Raw genomic sequence first — 27,955 nt, forward strand, 5'->3', positions numbered from 1 at the left:
ACCATGTTACATATAGTTTTCTTATTTCCTGAGATTCATCTTGGCTGATGTTTTTGTAATGGTTAGACTGGGGTTGTGGGCTTTTGGAAGGAAAACCACAGAAGTAAAATGCTATTTTTATCATGTCATATCACAGGTTTGTCCTATCTCATTAACATCACTTTTACTGTTGACCTTAATCCTATGAATTAGTGGTTGTCAAGTTTCTTTCCTGTAAGTTTACTCTCTTGCTCTCTCTTTTTTAATTTTTCCACACTATACTCCTTGGAGAGAAGTCCTATGCCCACTCACACTTAAGGAGTGGAGTTATATTCCTCCTCAAGGGCACAATATCTACTTAAATTATTTGGGATTCTTCTGCATGGGAGCTTTTTATCTTTTTTCTCATTCAGTTCTTTATTCAGTTATTTATTTATGTTGTGGACATTTACTTTATATTTTGAGTTACAATGCAACTTTGTATTAAAACTTTGTTACTCAGGTTGTTTTGGCTTTGGTCCTTCGGAACTCTTTCAGTGACTCCCATATTCCTTTGATATAAGTCCATCTTTGTCAGTATTTTGTTTTCGTGGGGTTTTTAATTTTTTTTTATTTTGGAGCACTTCATTATTTCTGTTACTATAAGATCCTCCAGGTTTATTTTGAATATTTCCTACCCTAGTCCTGGGATCAACCATTTCCCTGGCGAGCCGTGGTTTCTTTTATTGAATAATGGTATTAGAAATCAAAATCAGGTTGCTGGTGAACTCATTGCTTCTGGAGTGACATACTTCTAGTTTCTCTTATCTGACATAGCGAGGGCATAAATGTATGTTTACCAATCATGTAAATGTGTGTGTGTATTCAGTTTCTCTGTCATGTCTGATTCTTTGTGACCCAACGGACTGTAGCCTCTCAGGCTCCTCTGTCCATGGAATTTTCCAAGCAAGAATACTGGAGTGGGTTGCCATTTCCTCTTCCAGAGAATCTTCCCAGCCCAGGGATGGAACACACGTCTCCTGCTTCTCCTGCATTGCGGGCAGATTCTTTACCACTGAGCCACACCAGGGAAGCCCAGCCATGTATATGTACATAGCTATATCTATCTACCTACCTACCTACCTATCTATCTACCTATTATACAGATAATACAACTATCAGCATCTGTATTAAGCTATATAGGAGTTCTTGCTTCCTCCCCTTGTTTTTCTGTAATCACCCTCCATCCCGCAACAGGGAGAAACTTATTCCTGCTTTTTGCTATCCATTTACCTAGTTGTTCAATTCCAATATGCATGTATAGCAGTTTCAGAGTTGGTAACCTGTACCCTGTGGGGTGCAACTTTACCAACCAGAAGACAGTGCTTATGTACAATTTCTTTTGCATTTAGTTTTATGGAGTCCATATATTTCCAGCATTACTTAGGTCAGCATCTTTTCCATGCATCCTCTTCAGTGAGATTATTTCATACATTTGCAATATGATCAGATTGTTTTGGTTCCCACCTCTGCTTTAATGCATTTATTTTTCACATGTTTATTCTGGATGTTTTCTTCTGGCCTATGTTCTAGTTTACTAACTTGCTCTTCAGCTGAATTTATTGTACTATCAAAAACCTTCATTGGGTTCTTAATTTTGATTATTATAATTTTCAATTACATGTTTTTCTATTGATTATTTTTAATAGTTTCCAGTTCCTGTCAAAATTCCTAATTATGTCTATCAATTCTTTGAACATATAGTCTGTATCTCATAACTTTATTACTTGGATCTCACGTGAGTTTATTTATATTGTCTGTTATTTTCCTCTTGGTTTGTTATCATTTTTTATTTCTTCTTCTGCCTGGTTGATTTTTTTTTTTTATTAATTGAATTCCCGCTTGATTTCAGTACTGTGCTGAATATGGGGAATTTCAGAGCAAATATGTATATTAATACAATCTTTGTCCCTGAGGCACTTACAATCTTGTAGGGGAGATGCAAATTAATTAAAGAATCAAACCAATCAGTGTGAAGTCATAACTGTGATAGATACTTTCAAGGAGAGGACTGTGTTTCTATAGGAATATAAAATAAGAGGATAGAAGATTTGATCTCATCATAGAGGTTAAGGAAAACATCCTCAAGAAGTGACAGTTGCTATGAGACTTAAGTATAGGGGTTGGCAAGATACATGGAGGAAATAAGTATTCCAGGCCAAAGGAATACCATCTGCAAAAGTTCTGAGGTGATAGGGAGAATCACATGTTCAAAGACCCTTAGGAAGTCCGGATGGTCTAGAAGGCAGAGGCAAGGAGGAAGTGGACCATCATACGGGGTTGAGAGACATGCAAGGTTCAGACTTTGCAGTGCTTTGTGGCAATGTTGAGGATTCTGGTCTTCATGCCAAGGACAGTGAGGGGGCCACTGAAGTGTTCAGAGAAATGATGTGATGATGAGGATGGTATATCCCAGAGATCAAACGATGTTTGGGCAGACCCAACATGAGGCAGACCTCATTGGGGTTCATATCGGCAAAAGTTGGGATTTCCCAGGTGTCACTAGTGGTAAAGAACTTGCCTGCCAAAGCAGGAGACATAAAAGACACAAGTTTAGTTCCTGGGCCAGGAAGATCCCTTGGAGGAGGGCATGGACACCCACTCCTGTATTCTTGCCTGGAGAATCCCATGGACAGAGGAGACTGGTGGGCTACAGTCCATGGGGTCACAGAGTTGGACACGACTGAAGCTACTTAGCATGCACACCTCTTTATTGGTCTTATCAAAGATTCTGACCATGCAAATCAGATTAAGTTGCTCTCCTAATTAAAACTATCCAATGGCTTCTCACTGCCTTTAGACTAAAATCTAAATTACTTTTTAAAAACTGAATCTCCAAGACCCATCCTATATGTATTGCCTGATCAAGCTACCTCATGATACCCTCTTCACTCATTATGTTCCTTCTGTAGGGGACTTATTTCTGTCTCTTGAATTTGCCAAAATTACTTCATTTTTAGGGACTTGCAGTTGCTGTTCTTTTTTCTGGAGTTTTCTTTCCACTTTCTCTTTTATACTAGAGACTCTCTGATTTTTCCAATTGTCAACCATGTGTTATTGCCTCAAGTTCTTTTGTAATCATTATCATTTTATTTATAATACTTCTCATCCTCTGAAAGTATTCATGTTTTTATTTACACATTAACTATTGTCATCCTACCCCCTACCCCACAAGGTATCTTATCTGATTAGTTTGTCACTATATTCCCAGCACCTAATACAACATCTGGCACATATTACGCAGTCAACTGAGAAAAAGGAGGAGATAGGGAGAAAAAACCAATTCTCTCTTTTAATCAAATAAAAAATGTTTATTACATATTATCTTCACAGTATGGCTACAGTTTTTCCCCCATTGATTAATATATATTATATAATAGACCTTACAAATAGTAAAGTATTTCTTGTGGGTTTTTGTACTAAGAATACAAATTCAATAAGTCAGGCCATATCTATTGTACATATGAAAATAAGTCTCGTAGGCACCAGATAACTTCCTGGAGTTTACTCTGCTTTAAGTGACAGTCTGACCTGACCTTGAATCCTGTCTCTTGACTTTGTCTGCTATTCTTCCCATGCTAGTTCTCTATGATACCATAGGGACTAATATTGTCACAAGAAGCAGAATATAACCGAATGGGTCAGATAAAATTAGAAGTGGTTTCAAATTTTGCTGACTCAAGTCTTTGCCCATTTTTAGAATCACACTCAGATTTATTAATATCTTCTGGCTCTGGTATGTTTAAATAACTTTCTTTAATTTACATACCTATTTCTTAGACTGACCACTGGCAGTGTAACTGAGGATACACCCAATCTCACTTAAAACCTACTCCTTTAAAAATTTTAAACTAATTATACAGTCTCTGGGGCTTTAGAATCTCTGAGAAGCCTGAATTAACAATGGGTTCCAATTGTTTACAAACTACATTGCTTTTCACAGCATTCAGAGAAAGTGAGGGGATTGTGAGCCATTTCCACCTGGGGACACTTCCAGCACAGCCTTCTTTCTACTAAACTGTATACTTGGAGCTAAGGTTAGGTTTCCATCTAGGGGATAGTGCTGGCACAGCTGTGCAGAAGAGGAGCGCGCGGGCTCTTTCTGCAGTAACCTGCTGCCGTGCCAGTCTAGCTGCGGCAACAGTGATGCACATTTAGCAGAGGCGGTGCTTCAGAGGGCAGGGGAAGTGCACTCCTCTCAGGGATTCTGTATCACTGAAGTCACACAGTTGACATTTGCTCTGAAATCCTCTGCCTTTACTCCCTTCGCTTTTTTACTTGGCCTCTAGTTTGCTTTTCTTACTTCACTGTACTTGGAACTGTGTGTGTATTGGGGGGTAGGGCAGAGATGCAAAATCTTGCTTTAGTTCTAAGAAGTATATGGTTTAGTAGGAAGATATAGAGGGCCTCCCAGATGGCTGGGTGGTGAAGAATATGTCTGCCAATGTAGGAGACTCAGGAGATGTGGGTTCGATCCCTGGGTCAGGAAGATCCCCTGGAGAAGGAAATGGCAACCCCCTCCAGTATTCTTGCCTAAGAAATCTCATGGACAGAGGAGCCTGGCAGGCTACAATCCATAGAGTCGCAAAGAGTCAGATACAACTGAGTGACTGAGCATGCATGCAGGAAAATATAGAACTTAGTTTTAAATAACTATAATGGAAATTAAAATTTGGGATAGATATAACCTAGAATGTATGGTTAAAAACTTGCTTCTTAGAGTTAGGCAGACTTGGAGTTCAGTTTGAGACTCTTATTGGGTTGTCCAAAAAGTTTGTTCAGGTTTTTCTGTACCATCTTAGGAAAAAATAAACTTCTTGGCCAATGGAATACTTATAAGTTAGGTTGTTTTAGACAGAATACTTAGCCTTCGTAAGATTTGATTTTCTCATCTGGAAAATTGGGGTAACAATAACTATATGTGTCATTTCACACAATTTCATTCATGATACATTTATGTAAATAGACTAATACAGTTCTTGGCATGTAGTAACTGCTTGATAAATGTTAGCCTTTATCATTATTATATATCGTATATAAATTTTAAATTGGTTTCAACTCCTTCTGCTCTTAGTGCATGACTGCATTTTGCATTAAGGAAATACCATTAGTACAGTTGGAAAAAGGAAAAGTACAGGGTGTATGGGGAAGTGGCCAGTCTCAGTTTGGCCAGATTCTGTGATCTGTATAGTGAAGTCTTGAAATATAAGTGATGAATCAATCAGGGTCACTTAAGGTGAAGCTTGAAGAGTTTTGAGTGACAAATCTATATTTAAATCAACGTGTATGGGTAGGTAGTGAAGGACGGCATACTGTTTAAAAGGGAGTTCTGGAGTGAAAGTACTCAGGTTCACCCCCAGCTCCACTGTTCACTGCTGCATGCTGTTGGGCTAATTAATACACAATTTTTATCTGCCTCAGTTTCCTCATGGTTAAAAATGTTACTAATATCAAAGGCTTCTTGTGAACATGGTGAGATATTGCAAGTTCATTATTAGCTGAGAGCCTGGCAAAACACTAAATAAATGGTAGCTATTATTATTGTTAGTGTTATTGCACCTGAACTGAGTAGTTGGTTTGCAAGTAGCAGAAACAAAAGACAGCCCTTTTAGTGTTATTTTCTAACTAAAATGGGCTTGGTGATAAATTTTGAGTAAGACAGCCATGAAAAGTGGCATTTTAAACCTCTTCTCCAATCCCCAAAGTTTTGGGTTTTCTGCAGTAGTTTCCTGACCATTTAGTCAGTTTCTACGCAAAGTAGCGTGTACATATACAATTTACATATACCAACATGTCATTGGCAGCTTATAGTGTGTGAACTATCAATATAGTATAGGTAGTAGACCTATTTCTGAAAGTCGTGTGTATATTAGCTTTTGTAAAGTTGAAAATTTTAAGGAAAAAGAAGTTTATTCAGAAAAATGTTGTCATTAATCTATTTTTAAAATGTAAGAGATCATTGCCCACCCCACTTATCATCTTTCTAAATCCAAGTATCCATGTACTGATTTATTTGGCTGGGCAAAGGCTGCATAAATATTTTCTAGTAAATAGCATTATGGAGAGAGCTGCTGCTGCTGCTAAGTTGCTTCAGTTGTGTCCAACTCTGTGCAACCCCATAGACGGCAGCCTACCAGGCTCCCCCATCCCTGGGATTCCCTAGGCAAGAACACTGGAGTGGGTTGCCATTTCCTTCTCCTATGCATGAAAGTGAAAAGTGAAAGTGAAGTCTCTCAGTCTTGTTCGACTCTTTGCGACCCCATGGACTGCAGCCTACCAGGCTCCTCTGTCTATGGGATTATCCAGGCAAGAGTACTGGAGTGGGGTGCCATCGCCTTCTCCGATGGAGAGAGCTACCAAAAGCCAAATCAGAGTTAATCTTGATTTTTTTCTTCTCTGTTTTCAGAAAATCTACAAGTATTTCAACCTGCTATTATTAATTTTCAGTGTGTCGGTTTTCCTTAGGTGCCAACATTGGACAGGTGGCCTAGTGCTTTCTGTGAAAACTTAAAGTAGATGAATAATAAATAGGAATGTCACTTCCTTAGAAAAACTAAAAGAGCCAAGAGTTTTCACCTTTGATTAGTACAGGCTAGAGTGACAATTGGCACCTGCAGTCTCACAGGTGAATTTTTTTCTCAGTGGGGTTCAACCAGATCACAAAGAATCATTCTACTGAGTTTCTTGAATTTCAGTGTGATTATGAGGCTCATGCCAGAAACCTTAATGGAACATTTTGCTGGAAAAGACAAGCAAATAGATCATGCTACGGTAGGCAAGTTTCAGGGCAAAGGCTGAGTGTCAGAGAAGTTTCATCCATCTGGAACTGTCTCTAACTCAGTGATTACAGCATGGAGACTGCAGCCTAATGCAGGTTCTTTTTTTTTTTCTCTCATCTCCTTCTATCTTGTTTTTCTCTTCCCTCTTGCTCTTCCTCTTTTCCATCCTCACTAGGAGTTGATATCTCTACTATCAGGAACTCCTTTGGTCAATGACCACAGGGAACTCAGTAGGTAATTTCTATGACCTGTTGTTTAAAGCCAGCCATGTCCAGAGCTATATCTAAGACTCTTAATAGAGTAGAATTAATAGTATCGCAATCTAGATGTATCCATTTGGGAAGGGATCCCAGTTTCATCCAGGATATTGTATGCTTGAATATTCATGGTCATCTTGCTGTGTCTCACACCAAACCCCCTTTCATTGTCATCCTTACCCCCAAGCCAGCATATTTTTCTCTCCTACCTCGCCACTTACAATTATTACATATTTACATACTATGTGATTATATATTACAGAAAGATAACCTATATATCAGTTCTCTTCTAGTTATGGAATATTGGAAGCTGGGTATCAGTAAACATTTTTTATTAATGTTTATAGTTATTTTCAAATAGCTATAAAAATAGCGAGAGTAGTGTAATGCACCCATTTCAGGGACTAGGATACTTCATGTGTTCGTGTGTTCTCATGAGCACCAGAATTGTGACTGGCACAGAACACGTACTGTATACAAGTTTCCCCATCAAGGTGATTGTATATTCATCAAATTTATCTCCTTTTTAAAAAATAGGGAAGAACTTTGTATAATTTCAGTACTTGGAACTCTTGATCCCTTTTTGAGGTGTTCACAAATGAACTTCTTGCCTCCATGTGGCTATAAAAAATAAAAGAATCTTTGTTTTTTTTTTTTTAAAGAGGATCATGTGGTCATATTTTTGTAGTTTTCTCAAGACCTTATAGTTGATTGGAGAGAAACTTATAACAGGCTTTCTCCTATCCTAAAAAAGTGTCCCTTATTACAAGTTGAGATGGTGGGTCTTTGAAGGTACTTAACCTTGAGAGAGTAAATACTTTTAAAAGAGAAGAAAATATACATCTACTGATACCAAATTAAATGCAAATAGAATCTGGAAGCTTGATTTATACTTCAGTTCAGTCGCTCAGTCGTGTCTGACTCTTTGAGACCCCATAAATCGCAGCACGCCAGGCCTCCCTGTCCATCACCAACTCCCAGAATTCACTCAGACTCAAGTCCGTCGAGTCAGTGATGCCATCCAGCCATCTCATCCTCTGTTGTCCCCTTTTCCTCCTGCCCTCAATCCCTCCCAGCATCAGAGTCTTTTCCAATGAGTCAACTCTTTGCATGAGGTGGCTAAAGTACTGGACTTTCAGCTTTAGCATCATTCCTTCCAAAGAACACCCAGGGTTGATCTCCTTCAGAATGGACTGGTTGGATCTCCCTGCAGTCCAAGGGACTCTCAAGAGTCTTCTCCAACACCACAGTTCAAAAGCATCAATTCTTCAGCGCTCAGCCTTCTTCACAGTCCAACTCTCACATCCATACATGACCACAGGAAAAACCATAGCCTTGACTAGATGGACCTTAGTCAGCAAAGTAATGTCTCTGCTTTTGAATATGCTATCTAGGTTGGTCATAACTTTTCTTCCAAGGAGTAAGTGTCTTTTATACTTAGACCTTTAAAAACAATTGTTTCATATAAAAGTCCCTGTTTTAGTTTATCAGGGATTTTAAAAAGGACTGTTGTCAGACACATTTTTACTAAATCACCATTGATCCCACCTGGGACTTTGGGAAGAAGCAGGCAGTTGGTTGTGGGCATCTCTAGGGTAACAACCTGTTGTCTATGGATCTGTGTATCTAAGGCCTGGGTAGGTCTCTGGACAAAACCAGTGTGGTTTGCAAATGCACATGCTAGCACTCACTACATTATCTGGAAAGTGCTTTCCTTAAGATAAAGTGGACAACCCAACTAGAACTCCTTCTTCCTTTTTGAATGTGTTGCTTCTTGCTCCAACTAATTTCTGATGTTGAAGGAAGAAACCGAATCACCTTTGACTCTGGAATAAATGTAGTTCCTGGAGCTCAGAGTGAGTTCATTTCTAGAAGCACTTCATCTTGCTTCAGCCAATCGAGTGACATGTAAGATTATCAACATTTAGCAAAGAGGACAGCCTCAATCAATTAAATGCTCTCTTTGGCAACACATACACTAAAACTTGAACTATATGGAGAAGGTTAGCATGGCACCTCACAAGAATGACATGCAAATTTGTGAAGTGTTCCATATTTTGGGGGCTTCAGATGGTAAAAAATCTGTCTGCAATATAGGAGACCCAGGTTTGATCCCTAGGTTGGGAAGAGCGCTTGAGAGGGGAATGGCTACCCACAACAGTATTCTTGCCTAGAGAATTTCATGAACAGAGAAGCCTAGCAGGCTACAGTCCATGGGGTCACAAAGAGTCAGGTATAACTGAGGACTAACTCTTTCACTTTTCAAACCAATCATAGAATTTTGAGCAAATAAAAACCTTTGAGAATGTCTGACTCTCTTACAAATGACAAAGTGGAGATTTGGAGAAATTAAGTGGTTTAACTGAAGTCATACAGATAATTACTGGCAGAAGCATATTTCTAGAAGTAGGTTCCTGGCTCATTTATAATCACCCAGGGAGATAATAATACTGTATATGCCAGGCCTGTACTTCTTCCATCTTTTGCTTCCACAGATTGTACTGGGATGCTTTCAAATCTCCACTGGATAAAATGAGATTAAAGTTGCTATTGTCTGGGCTTGAATCCAGGCGTATCAGATCTAGATGCCCACTTTCTCAAACTGTGTTCTTCATTGACCAAGGATTACCTGTGAGGACAGGTACAGCATCATATGTACAGAAGAAAAAAGTGCAGTGGTCATTCTTTGAAAGGATACAAACATCATATTTTCCATTCTCTTCCTACTATTTGGAATCGAAAACAAAGAAAGTCTTTGATTACTCTAAGTGCTGTAGTCTTGATCAGAACAGTTGACTTCTATGGACCTCTTTTATCTCATTAAAAAAAAGTGATCAGGGAGATTGCAAAGTATTGTGCTAAGAGACAGATTGTCAGATTATCTGTTGGAGGTAAATATTTCTGGGGTTCTGCAAACAGGATCATCTGTAAGTTAGTTTTTAGGAACAGAATATAAATTTACATCCATATGTTCATTATTACCTGTGTTACATTAGGAAGGACAGTTTCAGGGAAGACAAGCAACTGCGATCTCCAAAAAGTTCCCAAGAGGCCTTCTACTAGTGGTACTCTGTCTACCTGATTTCCCCTGGGGATAGACAGAAAGGAAGACCTTCTTAGCAACACTGCAAAAGCAACAAGAAGTCCTAAGAGGTTTAGTGGCCAAACTGGAAAGTTTTTGGTCTAAAGGAAAATCATAGTTTACTAGAATTTTAGGACTTTAATACTACTGCCTGTGAAGAATATTAGCCATCATGGGATTATATATATTAGGTGAAACAGAAGCTCAGATAGTAAGTGGGATCAACCTTGTCCATAAAGAACTTGAGAAAGTGTTTATTGATAACTTAAAATCTCTAAGCTATTAACAATCTTTCTGAGTGGGGAGTAGTGAAAGATCAGAATATACAAGGTGAACACTGTGGCAAAAATTTTGCCTTTTTAAGCAGTATGTGCATCATGCAAAATGCTGGGCTTGATGAAGCCCAAGCTGGAATCAAGATGGCCAGGAGAAATATCAATAACCTCAGATATGCAGATGACACCACCTTTTTGACAGAAAGTGAAGAAGAACTAAAAAGCCTCTTGATGAAAGTGAAAGGAGAGTGAAAAAGGTGCCTTAAAACTCAACATTCAGAAAACTAAGATCATGGCATCTGGTTCCATCACTTCATGGCAAATAGATGGGGAAACAATGGAAACAGTGAGACTTTATTTTCTTGGGTCCAAAGTCACTGCAGATGGTGACTACAGCCATGAAATTAAAAGATGCTTGCTCCTTGGAAGAAGCAAGCAATATGTAGACCATCATCACTAAGATTTTTTAATATTATTTCATTCTACTTTATATTTCATATATATATATATATATATATATATCTGCATCCCTCCCAACTATTTTTTAGAGGGCAGAAGTGTCTGCATTACTTACCCCAATGTCCCCCAAAGCACAATGTTGAAATACTGAATTCAAGGAATTGTTTTTATTCTAAAATGTGACTGCCACCACCACCACAGTAGAGTAGCCTCGGTTTCAGATAATTGTAGGAGAAAGTTTTTATAAATGTTCACGAATCATAAAACTAATCATTTTTAATCTGCAAACTAGGACCAGTTCAACTGAAGGCTTCCATGGTTAGTGAATCACTAAGATAAACTATTTGTTTCAAATTTGCAAATCCTAAAATTGTTTCAAGCAACCATTTCCCTTTTCTTCATCTCTTGGAGTAATTAACAGAAGTTTAGGCATAGCTTCTTGTTAGACTCTTGGAGGTCAGGTTACCATGGTGCAGTATTTGAGACCATCAACTTCACCTAGGATGCCCCAATATCGTGTTATCAGTCCCAGAAAGCTGGAAGACCTAGACTGCTAGGAGGTATTTAGATCATCTGTAACCACATTATCCTTTGGACTCTGTGTACATCTCTCTTAATTCATTGAGCTATACTTCAGTGTTTCAATTTCACCAACATTTATGCTATTTGAAACTATTTATTTTTTATGTATCAAACATAGCATATTTGCTGTGTGTCAGAAGACTCATTCTTATTTCCTAGATATAATAAAATGTGTTAAATCAAGACATAGTGGCCAATGACACGGGAAGAACAGCTGTATGAATACAGTGTTCTAAGTGTTTATGCTTAGACCTTTATAAAGTATCTACGTACTGTAGTTCCTACCCTCAAAAAAACTTATAAATGAGTGGATAGGTGTTGTCATGGTTTGATCATAGGTATTTATCATGTTATTCAAGTGTTTGATGTATTTTTTAAATGACTAACTTGAATAACATAATAAATACCTATGATCAAATCATGATGACATTTAAATGTACCATAAAAGTGCATTTTATGGCAGAAAGTGAAGAAGAACTAAAGAGCCTCTTGATGAAAGTGAAAGAGGAGAGTGAAAAAGTTGGCTTAAACCTCAACATTCAGAAAACTAAGATCATGGCATCCAGTTCCGTTACTTCATGGCAAATAGATGAGGAAACAGTGGAAACAGTGGCTGAGTTTATTTTTCTGGGCTCCAAAATCACTGTAGATGGTGACTGCAACCATGAAATTAAAAGACGCTTACTCCTCGGAAGGAAAGTTATGACAAGCCTAGACAGCCTATTAAAAAGCAGAGACATTACTTTGCCAACAAATGTCCATCTAGTCAGAGCTATGGTCCTTCCAGTGGTCAGGTATGGATGTAAGAGTTGGACTATTAAGAAACTGAGCACTGAAGAATTGATGCTTTTGAACTGTGTTGGAGAAGACTCTTGAGAGTCCCTTGGGCTATAAAGAGAACGCACCAGTCCATCCTAAAGGAGATCACTCCTGGGTGTTCATTGGAAGGACTGATGTTGAAGCTGAAACTCCAATACTTTGGCCACACGTAGAGCTGACTCATTGAAAAAGACCCTGATAGTGGGAAAGATTGAAGGCGGGAGGAAAAGGGGATGACAGAGGATGAGATGGCTGGATGGCATCACCGACTCAATGGACATGAATTTAAGTGAACTCTGGGAGTTGATGATGGACAGGGAGGCCTGGAGTGCTGCAGTTCATGGGGTCACAAAGAGTTGGACATGACTGAGCGACTGAACTGAACTGAAAAGTGCATTTGTGAACAGAGGCTAACAGCTCTTTTGCTCAAGAACCTTTCATTCAGCTGGGAGCATACAATATCTAGTGTGTTTAAAAGTATAACCAATGTATGCTGCGATTGAAATATTAGATAACACAAGAGGTAATGCATGATTGTATACAGTTGCCATACAATTAAAATAGATCTTAAGTGCATTTGCACAAGTTCATAGGGGAAAGAAATCACAATTATTGTAAGTGCTTGTGTCCTTCAGTCACTGACATATACTTTTCTTTTGGCTGTGCCATGCTGCATCCAGGATCTTAGTTCCCCAACCAGGCATCGAATCCATGACCCTGAAGTTGAAACACGGACTCTTATCAACTGTACTGCCAGGGAAGTCACCTGACACTATTAATTCCCCTGTAATTCAAAGTGAGGGAAATAAGGAAACTACTCCTGTTTCTTGCATACTTATTATTTCCCAACTTTCTACTCCTATATTATACATTTTTACACTTGGTCTCATTTGCTCTGTACAGCTCTATGAATTCAATGCTATTTTACCCATTTTAAAGATGAAGGAGTAGAAGCAAGATTAGTCACTTGTCCATATAGAGAGATGACTCTAAGTAAGCAGGGAAGCTGGACTCAAATCCAAGGCTGTCTCAAAGTTCCACTCTTTACCACCCCACACTTCTAACTGAAGACTGTTGATGAGCTGTAGTAGGAGAAGGCAATGGCAACCCACTCCAGTACTCTTGCCGGGAAGGTCCCATGGATGGAGGAGCCTGGTAGGCTGCAGTCCATGGGGTCACTAGGAGTTGGACATGACTGAGTGACTTCACTTTCACTTTTCGCTTTCATGCATTGGAGAAGGAAATGGCAACTCATTCCAGTGTTCTTGCCTGTAGAATCCCAGGGACAGGGGAGCCTGGTGGACTGCCATCTAGGGGGTCACACAGAGTCAGACATGACTGAAGTGACTTAGCAGCAGTAGGTTCTATGTATATCCTTTTGAGAACTGTCAGTGGGTTAGCAGATTAGACATGAACATAGATGCTGCCTGATCAATCTCAAATTGAGATGATCTTCTAAACAAATGGTATGCCATTTCCTTTGTTATAGTCACTGCAGGATTTTGATGCTGTTTCTAAATGTAGGGGATTCTGAGACAATTTACAGAACCAATAGTTGGAGGCAAAAATTCACCCATTTGCAGGCTGCTCTATATACCCCAAACCTGGCTGTTGGCGTTGTGCTCAGTTAAGTGACTGAAAAATGGGTGTTTTAATGTCTTTGAATTCATCCTTTAAATATTGCCTTCTTTTACAGAGAGAAAATATGTTTTCTTAGCATGTATGTTATAACATGCTTTGTACTCAGTGGCTGCTCTTTGATGTTGTCTGAGTAGATGATGGTGATGATACCCTGAGTTCCTTTCTTTCAGGTCAAGATGATCAGGCTCTTTGCCAACCAAACAGGACAAATAGATGTCCTACCAAAAGCTAGAGAAAAACCTGCAGTCATTACTTATTTTGAAATAACATTCGCTTATAATATCTTGGTGGCTCAGAAGGTTAAGCGTCTGTCTACAATGTGGGAGACCCGGGTTCGATCCCTGGGTTGGGAAGATCCCCTGGAGAAGGAAATGGCAATCCACTCCAGTACTATTGCCTGGAAAATCCCATGGACAGAGGAGCATGGTAGGCTACAGCCCATGGGGTCGCAAAGAGTCAGACATGACTGAGTGACTTTACCTTACCTATAATATCTTACTCTTTGGGCTTTCCTGGTGGCTCAGTGGTAAAGAATCTGCCTGTCAATGCAGGAGACATACATTTGATCCCTAGCTCAGGAAATTCCCCTGGAAAAGGAAATGACAACCCACTCCAGTATCCTTGGCTAGGATATCCCATGGACAGAGAAACCTGGTGGGCTACAGTCCATGGGGTCACGAAGAGTTGGACATGACTGAGCAACTAAACAAGATCTTATTGTTTGTTTAGGATGCCTTGACCACAGGGATTTAGTGGTTCAACCATTTTCTGTCATGGCGACATGTTCAATACTGTCTTGTCAAGGTGATGAATCTTAAGGTGGAGCAGGAGTTTACAATTCAGTCCCTGGGGACTTTGCACTCCATCTTTCCCATCCATATGAAGTGATTGGCATCTATTCAGACAAATAGTTCAAAGGCTAAGTAAACTTCGGTACACAAGGGGAAATATGAGCACCCAGTGGCCAGGGAGTAGATTTGGCCCCATTCCATATACATAGTTCATGTATCAGGAGATAAGAAATCCTGGCTACTAAGGTTGGGTGGAGGCAACCCCTGTGGCTCCATGTACAGTGTTCACACAACTGGAATCATAGATATGGTCCCGGATGCACCAGTGATCAGCTGGAGTGTGCTCTTGGATAGCATGCAGGGTTTGACCTGGAAAAATCTCATCTGTGCATTGCCTCTGAGCATTAAGAAGGTAAGTTAAAAAAAAAAAATCTCAGAGATATGACGTATAGAGAAGGAACACCATTATCTGTAGCCTTATGAGGGAACAGTTTCCCCAGGACAAGTACCTGGATCCATTAAAAGGGGCAAGGAACTCAGTCCTCTTCCAGGGAGGGCAAGGTATAGAAGGCAGATAAGCCCTTCCTATTCTTGAGAGCAAGTAATACAATTGTTTATTGCCCACCTCCCACCCAAAGTAAACAAAGCTGTGAGATCAAGAAAAATGTAAGAAAGCTATATACTGACATGGGCTCAACACAAATATGTATTTGGTGTGGCATGTTGAAAAAGTGGTTGCCCTATTTTTTTTTTTAAGGCTTAGCTTTTGCCTTGACAGTTTCACAATTAAAGCCTTATCTTTGAGTCTGTATTTACCTTGCTGAAAGAGATCATTATCCTCAGAAAATGTTCTATCCTATTAGTATTATTTCTGAAATATCTATTAATACTATTTTTATGAACGGATATAATTAACTCAGAGACTGACAACTTTCTTTGAAATTCTCTTTTCTATTTCCTAAGCATACTCTCATCTCTGACTGTACCTTGTAAACATCTGTCAGAGAAATGACCTCATTTGGGTCCCAATCAGCTCAGCCACAAAGACTGTCACATTTAAGACCTGATATCACTGATGTAGGGTAAAAATGAACAAACTAAAAAAGCATTGTAAAGGTAAAACCTCCCAGGCAAATCAGCCCCTACCCAAAGATTCCCTTAACACAAAGCTGGGATTTTAGGAGAGAAATGTTGAAGGAAAATAATTATTAGAATAATAACTTATACGAGTGATTAAAACACTTGATGTCTTGAAAGCAGGGGGTTTTCTTAGAAGAAGATTAACTTGAAAAATGAATATGCCAGAGGCTCCCTTTAAGTGTCCTTAAGCCTGCCTTCTCCCTCTCTGCTTCTGAGAAAGGGTCAAATTTGACCCAACATATTACCTTATCCTTTGTACCTCTTTGCAGAAATTCTTTCATCCAGAGGTTTCAAAGTGTTTTACAAATGTAAATTAACAAGCCTCATCACTTCTCTCTATAGAGATGGTTCATTTTAAGTAACACAGAAACTTACCTAAATGACTTACTCAAGGTCACCTGAGAAGTCCTCCGTGTAATCTGAAAATGGATATTCAAAGTGTAAAAAATACCTCCCAGCCTCTCTGCAGATACAGACGCATTGCATCCCTTGGCAAATACCATCGAAGGGATGAATAACCTTCTTTAATCTTTACAGGGAGGCTTCTTCTAGTTGGCCTTTTCTCAGCCTCGCAAAGAACCCACATACCTGGAAACACAGATTTTAGCTCTCTTCTTTCCTAGCTCACTCAAAGCTGAGTGAGGACAGAACATGACTATTTTTTACAATCTTAATGAATTATTTTGATTCAATAATTGACCATGTTTTCTTTCATGCCCCCAAACCTGTATATTAATCCAGACAACAAATATTTATTAGTTATTTTTTTGCCACTCACTGTGCAAGACCCCAAACACACTACAGTCATGCTCCTCCCTTCATGAGAAAGACAGGAAACAGATACACTGAGTCAGTCCTGTGTAGATGATAAACATCGTGAGCTAGGTGAGGTGGGTGGGAATGGATAGATCAGGGAAGACTTCTGTACGTGAGTGACATGTGACCTGAGACCTGGAGCATGAGAATGAGTTAGACTTTCAAAGTACAGGAGGAAGAGTGCTCCAGGCAGAGGAAACAGCCGAAGTAAAGCCCAGAGCTCAAGTGGGAAAAAATTTGGCATATGGAAAGACGGCCAAATCTTAGTGAGCTAGATTGAGACTAGCAGGAAATATGGTTGTAGAGGAAGGGCAGAGTTTGTGGGTCCTGGGAAGCAGTGTGGATTTTATTCTGAGAACCACGATCAAACCATGAAAGGTTTTAAGCATGGTATTAACGTGATCTGATTCATGTTTTAGAACCAGTGAATTTTGGAGAATATCCTTCCTCAGCAAACATTTTTATCTGTCTTTACATAAGATTCACCAGGCAGGGCAGGTTTTTCTCATGCCTTACACCCACTGAAAGAATATGAGTAGGAAATTGTATGTGTTCTTCTTTAATCCTTACCACACCAGTTCCCTAAATACTCAGGAATTCAACGTAAAACATTGTTTTATAAAGCAAAGACCTACCTCCTACTGTGCAGCTGATTCATCCAGTTTTTTCATCCCTGATTAGCTAGTCTTCTTGCCCTTTACATGGAGGAAACTGCAGTGTTCCTTGATTTATCTGTCATCCGACATGGCACAGACCTCATCACTTTGTATTGCCATTAAGTGTCCCTTTGCCCAGATTTGCTGTTTGTGAGCTCTTTGAGGGCTGCAAACTATCTTACTCACAGTTATATCTTCAGTTGTCATCGCAGAGGAAGGTCCAGAGTAAGTGCTCAAAAAATGACGAGCAGACGAATGAGCAACCATGGATTGCCGCAAATCAGGACATGGTGGTGTATAAAAGGCAATGTGACTGATGATTATGCTGGGGCAACAGTGGGCTGGACACCCACTGAACTGGAATGTGTGGTCATCTTGATAATCATTGTAAAGAATTATGAGAAAAATTGTAAAGTCTCTGATTCTGGAGGTCTTTTAGAAGGCACTGTTCATTTGCCCAAACTGATTTAGACCAATGGTTCTCAAAGCATGGGAGACATAATAGTGCAGGAAATGCCTAGAGGTGGCAAGGGAATCAAGATTAATATTGATTCACACTGTCATAATTCCATTTTCAAATTAGATTAATTTCAATTTCATGGGTTTTGTTTAAATTCATGTATGACCTTTAGCATATATATATATATATGGGCTTCCCTGGTAGCTCAGATGATAAAGCATCTGCCTACAATGCAGGAGAACTGGGTTTGATCCCTGGGTTGGAAGGAAATGGCAACCCACTCCAGTATTCTTGCCTGGAGAATTTCATGTTCCCAGGAGCCTGGTGGGCTACAGCCCATGGGGTGGTGAAGAGTTGGACATGACTGAGCAACTTCACTCACTCACTCACTCACTCATATATATATATATACATATATATATATATATATGCACATATAATTAAATCTTATATATTTTACTCCAAAAGATTTGTTTTAAAAGGAAGTTTTATATCCCAATTGTACCTGGTAAATGATCATAATTTGCCATGAAGAAAGACATAGAAATAAATATAACTAACATAACATTAAATTCCAGCCAAATATCATTTTCTATTCAAAGGGTCTGATCCTGAGATTTGTTCACTTTTCATCAAAAAAAAAAAAAGGAAGATCAGCAGAGGTTTGAAGGAGCCAAAGATAAGCTAGAGCTTAATGGAGAGTTTCTCTTTTAAATTATTAGAAATGGTAAAGTTCCCATATATTCTATTACTATTTGTTATGTAGAAATTCTAAAGTAAAATTGAAAGGTCATACATACATACATAAATGAAATTAATTTAAAAATTAATGATTTAGGAAAAAATATGTACATATACTATTTATTTTTATACTCTTCTTCTTATTATAAGAATTGTGCATGCTTATTGTTGGAATATGATCCTGGAAAACACTTACAACATAAAGCTGAAAATTAAAAACAGATGATCACCATCTAAGAACAAACACATTTAATACATGAGTTTTTTTTCTTTTATAAATATTCTGATTCATTCTTTTATAAATATTCTGACTCTCAAAATGTTCATACATGTGTAAATCTAAATTTACATAAGAAAAAAGGGTTATGGTTTCATTTATTAAAAACAATAATAGAATTACTTTAAATATGAAACCTTTCCTTTTAATTTGCTCAGGAATTCTCTAGCAGTCCAGGAGTTAGGCGCTCTCACTGCTGTGACCCTGGGTTCCGTTGCTGTGGCCTGAGAACCAGGATCCCACAAGCCATGCCACCACTGCTGCTGCTGCTAAGTTGCTTCAGTCATGTCCGACTCTGTGCAGCCCCAGAGACGGCAGCCCACCAGGCGCCCCCGTCCCTGGGATTCTCCAGGCAAGAACACTGGAGTGGGTTGCCATTTCCTTCTCCAGTGCATGAAAGTGAAAAGTGAAAGTGAAGTCACTCAGTCGTGTCCGACTCTTCGCGACCCCATGGACTGCAGCCTACCAGGCTCCTCTGTCCATGGGACTTTCCAGGCAAGAGTACTGGAGTGGAGTGCCATCACCTTCTCCACACAACCCATGAAGCCCAGCCAAAAAAAAGTTTAATTTGCTCAAAACTTATATACATTTAATATTGAAGACCATACTTAAGAAGTAACTTAAAACACATCTTTACTAAATATAATTTCATAGTATTTCAGTCAGTTATAGTGAGATGAATGAATTTTCCTTCTGGAAATTGTGTATTTAAAACCCCACTTTTCTTACTTGCCAGAGATGTACAATTTCTGGCTCTTTACAGACTTACCTTCCTACTGTGGAGGAAAAGCATAGCAGATTGAATTGTGCTCTAATTTTCAGTGAGAGGATACAGCTTTGAATCTATTGCCATAGCAAACCAAGGGGTGTAGGGAGATAATTATCTACTTATAAGAATGGTATAGGTGTGGGAAATGTCTATTTATATTTTTTTCCAAAGCAGAACATCAGCACTGTGCAGTGTTATTACCTTAGCCACAGGCAGGCTAGATGGTTTATAAAAACAGCAACAACAGCAAGTAGAACAATAACCATCCACACCAATATGATAACCTGCTGTTCCACTGACAACAGCTACTGTTCCTCTCCCTCCCTAAAGAGTTCTCTATTCGGACAGAGAATGGCTCTACCACCATTTGATTTCAATGTTATGGTGTGAGATTGGGATTGCATGATCTTGTTATAGCACTTGGTCAGGAAATAATGCAATTAAGAAGATAACCCTTAATCTTGGAACAACCTCCTGTCCATTCCCACCAGCTCCACTCAACTTTAGTATAAATACTAATATATTTTAAGGACTATAGTCTCCATGAAGATTAGGAATCCATGAAGTTGTCTGCCTGTGCTGAAAACACTTGTTGGTTCCTAGAAGGCTCTTCAACAGTGTTGAATGAGCTGTCATCATAATAGCTGCTGCTGCTGCTAAGTCACTTTAGTCATGTCCGACTAGGTGCAACCCCATAGATAGCAGCCCACTAGGCTCCCCCGTCCCTGGGATTCTCCAGGCAGGAACACTGGAGTGGGTTGCCATTTCCTTCTCCAATGCATGAAAATGAAAAGTGAAAGTGAAGTTGCTCAGTTGTGTCCAACTCTGTGACTCCATGGACTGAAGCTTCTGGTCTTTCACTGTCTCCCAGAGTTTGCTCAAACTTGTCCATTGAGGCGGTGATGCTAGCCAACTATCTCATACTCTGTTGCCTCCTTCTCCTCCTTCCCTCAATCTTTCCCAACATCAGGTTCTTTTCCAATGAGTTGGCTCTTTACATCCAGTAGCCAAGATGTATCAGGTGCTGTGATTTATTGTAATAATTCCAGTTTTCACAAAGACTCTAAATTGTATCTGTATTGTCACACTGAAGAAACAAGTTCAGGAGTGTTAAGTTCATACAGGGATGGGAGTAGAAATTAAAGTTATCATAGATTTGTCTGATGCCAATATTTCAAGTGTTTCTCTTACAGAATGGAAAAGAGTTATATGGCCTCAAAAAGGGCTTCGTATATGAAAAAGAAAACTCCAGTTGTGCAGATTCAGATTTTTTTGTATGGCTTGATAATAGTGACATTAAAAAAAATCCATATATTAATATGTTTCTGAGATTGTGAAACAGATTTTTTTTAATGAGTTGTCTCTAAAGGGTTGGGAGGAACTTTGGTGACTGATAGACATTATTAACACATTTAGGCTCTATTAAGAAAACAACGGTATATGTATATGCGTCCATTGTTTTAATCTTCTTTTTCCCACTGTCTAATCATGCTTCAGGCTTCTCTGGTGGCTCAGCTGGTAAAGAATCTGCCTGCCAATGCAGGAGACTTTGGTCCCATCCCTAGGTCAGGAAGACCCCATGGACAAGGAAATGGCAACTCACTCCAGTATTCTTGCCTAGAAATCTTCATGGACAGAAGAGCCTGGTGGGTTACAGTTCATGGGGTCACAAAAGAGTTGGACATGACTTAGCAACTAAACAACAACAGCAATCTCTCTTCAGCAGTCTCGCAGACTGGGTGAGGTGGCAGAGGGGACACGGGCTTGGAGGGACATCCTGACTGGATGCCTTTTTCCTATCTTTTGCTTTTCTTTGGTGGCTGGGCTGCCTTTTGAGGCAAATGGGCAGCCATAGCCAAAGAGACCCCAAAATATCTGCAGAAGGAAACAGAGGGTAGCACCAAAACGGGCCTGCAGGAGACGAGGACATCAAAAAGATTTGTTCACCAGAGTTTGCAGTTTCCTGCAGCTTTATAAATAATTCACTTGGGTAATATTTTATCAAAAACTGTACAATCACCTCAAACTGTACAAAATCGCCAAAAACTGTACAATCGCCTGAGACTCTAATGGGCTTAAAAAAAAATCTTAATAAAAGAACATCAAGGCTTTGACCTGACACCCTTCCCCATCTCAGTATTTTTTTTTTTCCCTCTTGGGGAAAAAATCTGTAACACAAAAATGAATTTATTGTAATTGCCCACCTAGTGTGTAAAATTTCAGCTTCACTGTCATGCTTAACAGGTATTGTGCACAAAGCTCAAGCCCAGCTGAGCACTCAAGATTTCTAGTTGCTGTTTCTTTTAATAGCCAACAGTTGGATGCTCTGCTCATCTCTGGGAAGAAGTCATTGAATCAATTCTTTATGTAACCTCTTTGCTGACTTATATTCCTTGTCCTACAACAAAGATATTTCAGTCCATCTGCTCCTTATTAAGTATGAATTTCCCCCATAGCATTTTCATCTACTGATTGTGTTTCTTGGCGTACATACTGTGTGTGTACTCATTGTAAAATCTATTTTTCTGGTCACAAGGTGAGCCATGCAAGAAAATAAAGATGATTCATGAAACTCCTCATCACTCCCAAGAAGAGATTCTAAGCATTTGCCAAAGATGGTGGGTTCTCAAAGACGGATAAGGTTGACTTAGTGGTAAAAGTTGTGAGCTCTGGTCAGATGGCCTGGTTTGAATTTAAGCTACAGCGCATGTGGGCTGTGTGACACTAAATCCCTTCTTCAAGTCTTCTGTATCCCAACTTTCTTACTTATTAGTTGTAGCTAATTGTTGCTGGCTAAGAAGGCAGGTGGTGGTTTAGTCACTAAGTCATATCCGATTCTTGCAACCTGAGGAGTATAGCCCTCCAGGCTGCTCTGTCCATGGGATTTCCCAGGCAAGAATACTGGAATGGGTTGCCATTTCCTTCTCCAGGGAATCTTCCTGACACAGGAATTGAACCCAGGACTCCTGCACTTCTGGCAGATTCTTTTCCAACTGAGCTAAGACGGCAGAGAGGTAAGAAATTGTAGATTGTTTGTTACAATAGAATTTTGTGGATTGGCAAATTTATAAACATACTTTATAATTTCTGGAAGTACATTCTTCTTCGTATTAAGTTTTCCAACATTTTACAAGTCATGTTTAATAGTATGCCCAAAGTCCTTCTGTAAAGGGAAGACAAAGGAGGATAAATCATGTTCAATAGTTAATATTTCAGGATTTTATCTTAGAATTATCTAGATAGTCAGTGAATATCAATTCTTTTATTTATCTCAATATAACTTTAAGTTTTTAAATTACCAAAAAGACTTTGGAAACTACTTAGACACAACATAAAGCATAATCATTATTGAAAAGTTTATAAACTTTTATTTACATCTGTTTAGTTCATTTGTTCTTAACAGTTATATTTAGATTAGTCATGAAAATCTCACATGATATTAAACAGCTGATTATCATCTTAAGTTATCTTTCTTGATGACAAATTCTCTATCAGAATTAGCATGAGATTTTTTTAACTTTTAGTAAACGTAGGTATAATAAACGCATTATATTTAATGCTGGCAACTCTAAAGATAAGCCTGTTTTAATTAAAACAATAAATAGCCTTTTATTTATCAAAGATTATCCTAGATCATATGAACTTGGAAAAAACTTCTATATTTCTGTGAGTAAACTTGATTTATACAATGCTTGTTTGTCTTTAAGCCAATTAAATAGAACTCTTTGCAAACTAATTTTGGTAATAGCATGTGAAGGTAGTAAAACATCAGACGTCTATAAAATACATACTTAGATGTACACAAACAGATATATAGACACAATCAGATATATAGACACAAACAAAGATATATAGACACAAACAGAGATCGTATCACTTTCATTTTAAGATTTTAGCCATGAGATGAGTATGATAATGCAAAGTTCACTAGTTTTTAAAAGGACAGTTGAACAGAATTTTAAGATGTTTTACAGCCCTAGTTTTCAAAATAGCCTTTCCATTTTTTCACCCTTGATAAAAATAACCTTGGGTCCTAGAGAAGACCAGGTAGAACACTTACATCTCAAAAGACCAGAGAAAGAACGTAAGTTTCACCAAGAATGACTTTGTTCCATAATTCTAGATTTGTACAGTTTCCACAAGCCTTTTGAGATGAATGGGGAGGTGTGAGTGCATGCCTGCTAAAGTCACGTCAGTCCTGTCCAGCTCTTTGTCCACCCATGGACTGTAGCCCACCAGGCTCCTCTGTCCATGGGATTCTCCAGGCAAGAATACTGCAATGGGTTGCCATGCCCTTCTCCAGGGGATCTTCCCAACCCAGGGGTTGAACCCATGTCTCTTACATCTTCTGCAGTGGCAGGTGGGTTCTTTGCTGGTAGCACAAAATGATAGGTTGGTCTTGGATTGTTTCTAGAGCCACAGTTCTGGTGTTGTAAAAATTCAATTTGTAAGAAAAGTTTGGTTGCTTTAAATTTTTCAAAGAATAGGGTTACAGCCTGAATGCTGTGGACGCTGACCCACCCATCCCACTACATGGTCCTCAGTTTGATTTTTAGTATCAGAAAGAAGAGCTTTAAAGGATGGACATCAAGAAATACCTACAGTCTAGATTTAGAGTTGTCTTTAGGATGTTTTAGTAAATGTTTTCTCAATGTCTTCCAACCATTTTTTCCTTTCTCTCTGGATACATGGTTTCATTTTAGGAGCATGCTCAGGCACTAACATGGACTGCCCAGGTTCCTCTGCCCATGGAATTTCCCAGGCAAGAATACTGGGTTGCCATGTCCTCTTCGAGGCGATCACTCTGACCAAGCAAGCAGCTGAAACTGTGTCTCTTGTGCCTCCTGCATTGGCAGGCAAATTCTTTGCCACTGGAGCCACCGGGGAAGCCCCGTGACCACTGTAATTCTCTATTATCTTGAATAAGCTTAACCTTCTTGTTCAGCCTTTAAACAAAATTCTGTTTGCCCGAGGCCTCACTCCTGACCCTGTCCAGCTTAAGTTAGACCTGCCTTGTTTCTAAGTTGGACCCGGTCCATCACCTGAAAGCCTGATTTCTACACCAGATTCATCCTAACTCCTGCCATTTTCAGGATCCAGGCTGGAAAAGAAATGCTCAGTCTGAAAGCTCCCAAGGCACAAGCTTTGGATGGAGCATTGGAGGCAACTTACCTTGAGGCAGTGAAAAAGCAGTGACACCAGGGGCTCTGTAGGTAACTTCACTCCTGTTGTTCCTTGCCCCTGAGGCCGGTGGGGTGGAGTGGAGGGGGTCTCCTTGGATTCCCTCTTCAGTCACCAGACCTGTGAAAAGATAAACTGAGGCATATTACAATTTTAAAGTTATTTGAGCAAAATCAGTCTAACCAGGAAGCTTCCAAACTAGCCAATAGGAAGGAGCTCTGAGGAGCAGTGCAAGATGACTTTTAGAGCCAGAGAGAGCAGGGACAAGGGAGTTATGTTAAAGTAAGTTCATATGCCTGATGCTTAGTGAGGCCAAACTGAAACATCAGAGTAGAGAAAGGTTTATTGCAAGGCTGTGCAGGGAGATAGTGGCTCATGCCCTAAAAAACCCAGAACCCCCTGAAGGATTTCTGCAAAGCACTTTTAAAAGCCAAATGGGAGGGGATGGGGGTCGCAGGGTCTGTGCTCAGCTCATGTATAATTGTCTAATTGGCTGATGGTGAGGTAGCAGGGTGTCACAGAGGTTAACATTGTCAGTCCTTAGGCTCCAGGAGGCCTGGGTCTACATGCTTATGGTCATCAAGTAGCAAACATCTTCCATTTGTTGGAGAGGGAAGGGTTTTTTATATCTGCAGAACAACTCAGGAAATGTGTATCCAATACTATTATCTAGGTGCTTCAGAGAGGTGCTAAAGCAGAGGATATTGGGGAAGAGTGGATGGCAGGGATCTATCCCCTGGAAAAGGGCGTGGCAACCCACTCCAGAATTCTTGCCTGGATAATCCCATGGACAGAGGAGCCTGGTGGTCTACAGTCCCTGGGATCACAAAAGAGTCAGACATGATTGAGCAACTAAAAATTTATTCAGGCAGATGACCTAACTAATACTGATCAGCTGTCTCTTGATTTTCTGGTTTAAGATTCCATTTCTAGGAAAGCCAAAACCTTAATTAAGTTTCCGTTTGGGGCTCAGCATAAGCAATCCCATTATTGGGCTAGTTATTTTGTTTTTTAGGAACACAAAAGCATCATTTGCAAAATAAACTCATCTGGAAGCTTCTAGAGGTAATTTCATTCAATAAAAGGAGACATTATTTATTTAAAACCATGTGGGCATTTTAAGGAGAAAGGTTTTTTTTCTGTTGTTGTTTCTTTTTGTTTGTGTTTAAGAATATTTATTTGGCTGTGCAGGGTCTTAGTTGCGGGATGTGGGGTCTTTAGTTTAGGCATGTGGGTTCTAGTTTTCTGTCAAGGGATCCAACCCTGGTTCTGAGTTGGGAGTACAGAGCCTTAGCTACTAGACTAGCTGGAAATACCTTGAGGAGAAAGGTTAAAAGATTTTTCAAAAGATAAGAGACTTCCTTGGTGGTTCAGTGATTAAGAATATACCGTGTAATGCAGGGGATTTGGGTTCAGTCCCTTATAAGGGAACTGGGATCCCACATGCAACCTGTAAGCCAGCAACTACTGAGCCTGCGAGCCAAAAGCCAACACAGCCAAATAAAAAATAAAGTTTATTTTTTTAAAGATTTTTCCAAAGACAGAATTTCTGAATTTTTCTTTCTCCTTTTCTCTTTCTCATTGTCCTCATCATTCTTTTCTTTTTCTTTTCTGTTCCTTCTTCCTTCTGCTCACCCTTTTCTCTCCTTCTTCAGTCCAGCTCAGAGTGTATGACATTTCTGGTAGGAAGTCTTCAGGGAGCAAGATGTGTGGCATTCAGGTAGCTTGGGAAGGTTAAAGGTTACTATGGAGTGCAGCCTTTAATAGTTGAAAAAGTTGATAGCAGATCAGTTGTTCAGTTACTCAGGGTCTTTTCAAATAGGTCAGCTCTTTGCATCAGGTGGCCAAAATATTGCAGTTTCAGCTTCAACATCAGTCCTTCCAAGGAACACCCAGGAGTGATAGATGGACTGGTTGGATCTCCTTGCAGTCCAAGGAACTCTCAAGAGTCTTCTCCAACACCACAGTTCAAAAGCATCAATTCTTCTGCGCTCAGCTTTCTTCATAGTCCAACTCTCACATCCATACATGACTACTGGAAAATCCATAGCTTTGACTAGATGGACTTTTGTTGGCAGAGTGATATCTCTGCTTTTTAATAGGCTATCTAAATTGGTCATAACTTCCTTCCAAGGAGTAAGCATCTTTTAATTTCATGGCTGCAATCACTATCTGCCGTGATTTTGGAGGCTCCCAAAAATAAAGTCAGCCACAGTTTCCACATCTATTTGCCATGAAGTGATGGGACCGGATGCCATGATCTTCGTTTTTTGAATGTTGAACTTTAAGCCAACTTTTTCACTCTCCTCTTTCAGTTTCATCGAGAGGCTCTTTAGTTCTTCTTCACTTTGTGCCATAAGGGTGGTGTCATCTGCGTATCTGAGGTAATTGATATTTCTCCCAGCAATCTTGATTCCAGCTTGTGCTTCCTCCAGCCCAGCATTTCTCATGATGTACTCTGCATATAAATTAAATAAGCAGGGTGACAATATACAGCCTTGATATACTCCTTTTCCTGTTTGGAACCAGTCTGTTGTTCCATGTCCAGTATTAACTATTGCTTTCTGACCTGCATATAGGTTTCTCAAGAGGCAGGTCAGGTTGTCTGGTATCCCCATCCCTTTCAGAATTTTCCACAGTTTATTGTGATCCACACAGTCAAAGGCTTTGGCGTAGTCAATAAAGTAGTAATAGATGTTTCTGGAACTCTCTTGCTTTTTCGATGATCCAGCGAATGTTGGCAATTTGATCTCTGGTTCCTCTGCCTTTTCTAAAACCAGCTTGAACATCAGGAAGTTCACGGTTCACGTATTACTGAAGCCTGGCTTGGAGAATTTTGAACATTACTTTACTAGCATGTGAGATGAGTGCAATTGTGTGGTACTTTGAGCATTCTTTTGCATTGCCTTTCTTTGGGATTAGAATGAAAACTGACCTTTTCCAGTCCCGTGGCCACTGCTGAGTTTTTCTAATTTGCTGGCATATTGAGTGCAGCACTTTTACAGCATCATCTTTCAGGATTTGAAATAGCTCAACTGGAATTCTATCACCTCCACTAGCTTTGTTCGTAGTGATGCTTCCTAAGGCCCGCTTGACTTCACATTCCAGGATGTCTGGCTCTAGGTGAGTGATCATACCATCGTGATTATCTGGGTAGTGAAGATCTTTTTTTTATATAGTTCTTCTGTGTATTCTCACCACCTCTTCTTAAT

General features: G+C 39.5%; 1 protein-coding gene and 1 non-coding gene across 2 annotated transcripts in view; both read left to right on the forward strand.

The window, feature by feature from the left end:
- The window catches only part of KCTD16 (potassium channel tetramerization domain containing 16), a 322,100-nt gene that overhangs the window by 43,128 nt on the left and 251,017 nt on the right, over window positions 1-27,955 (forward strand). The gene's annotated exons all lie outside the window — the stretch shown is intronic.
- Window positions 9,009-9,114, forward strand: LOC114115058 (U6 spliceosomal RNA). Its single transcript, XR_003589561.1, has one exon. It is a non-coding gene; the product is annotated as a U6 spliceosomal RNA (small nuclear RNA).

Source organism: Ovis aries, chromosome 5 (assembly GCF_016772045.2).
Source record: "Ovis aries strain OAR_USU_Benz2616 breed Rambouillet chromosome 5, ARS-UI_Ramb_v3.0, whole genome shotgun sequence".
NCBI lineage: Eukaryota > Metazoa > Chordata > Mammalia > Artiodactyla > Bovidae > Ovis > Ovis aries.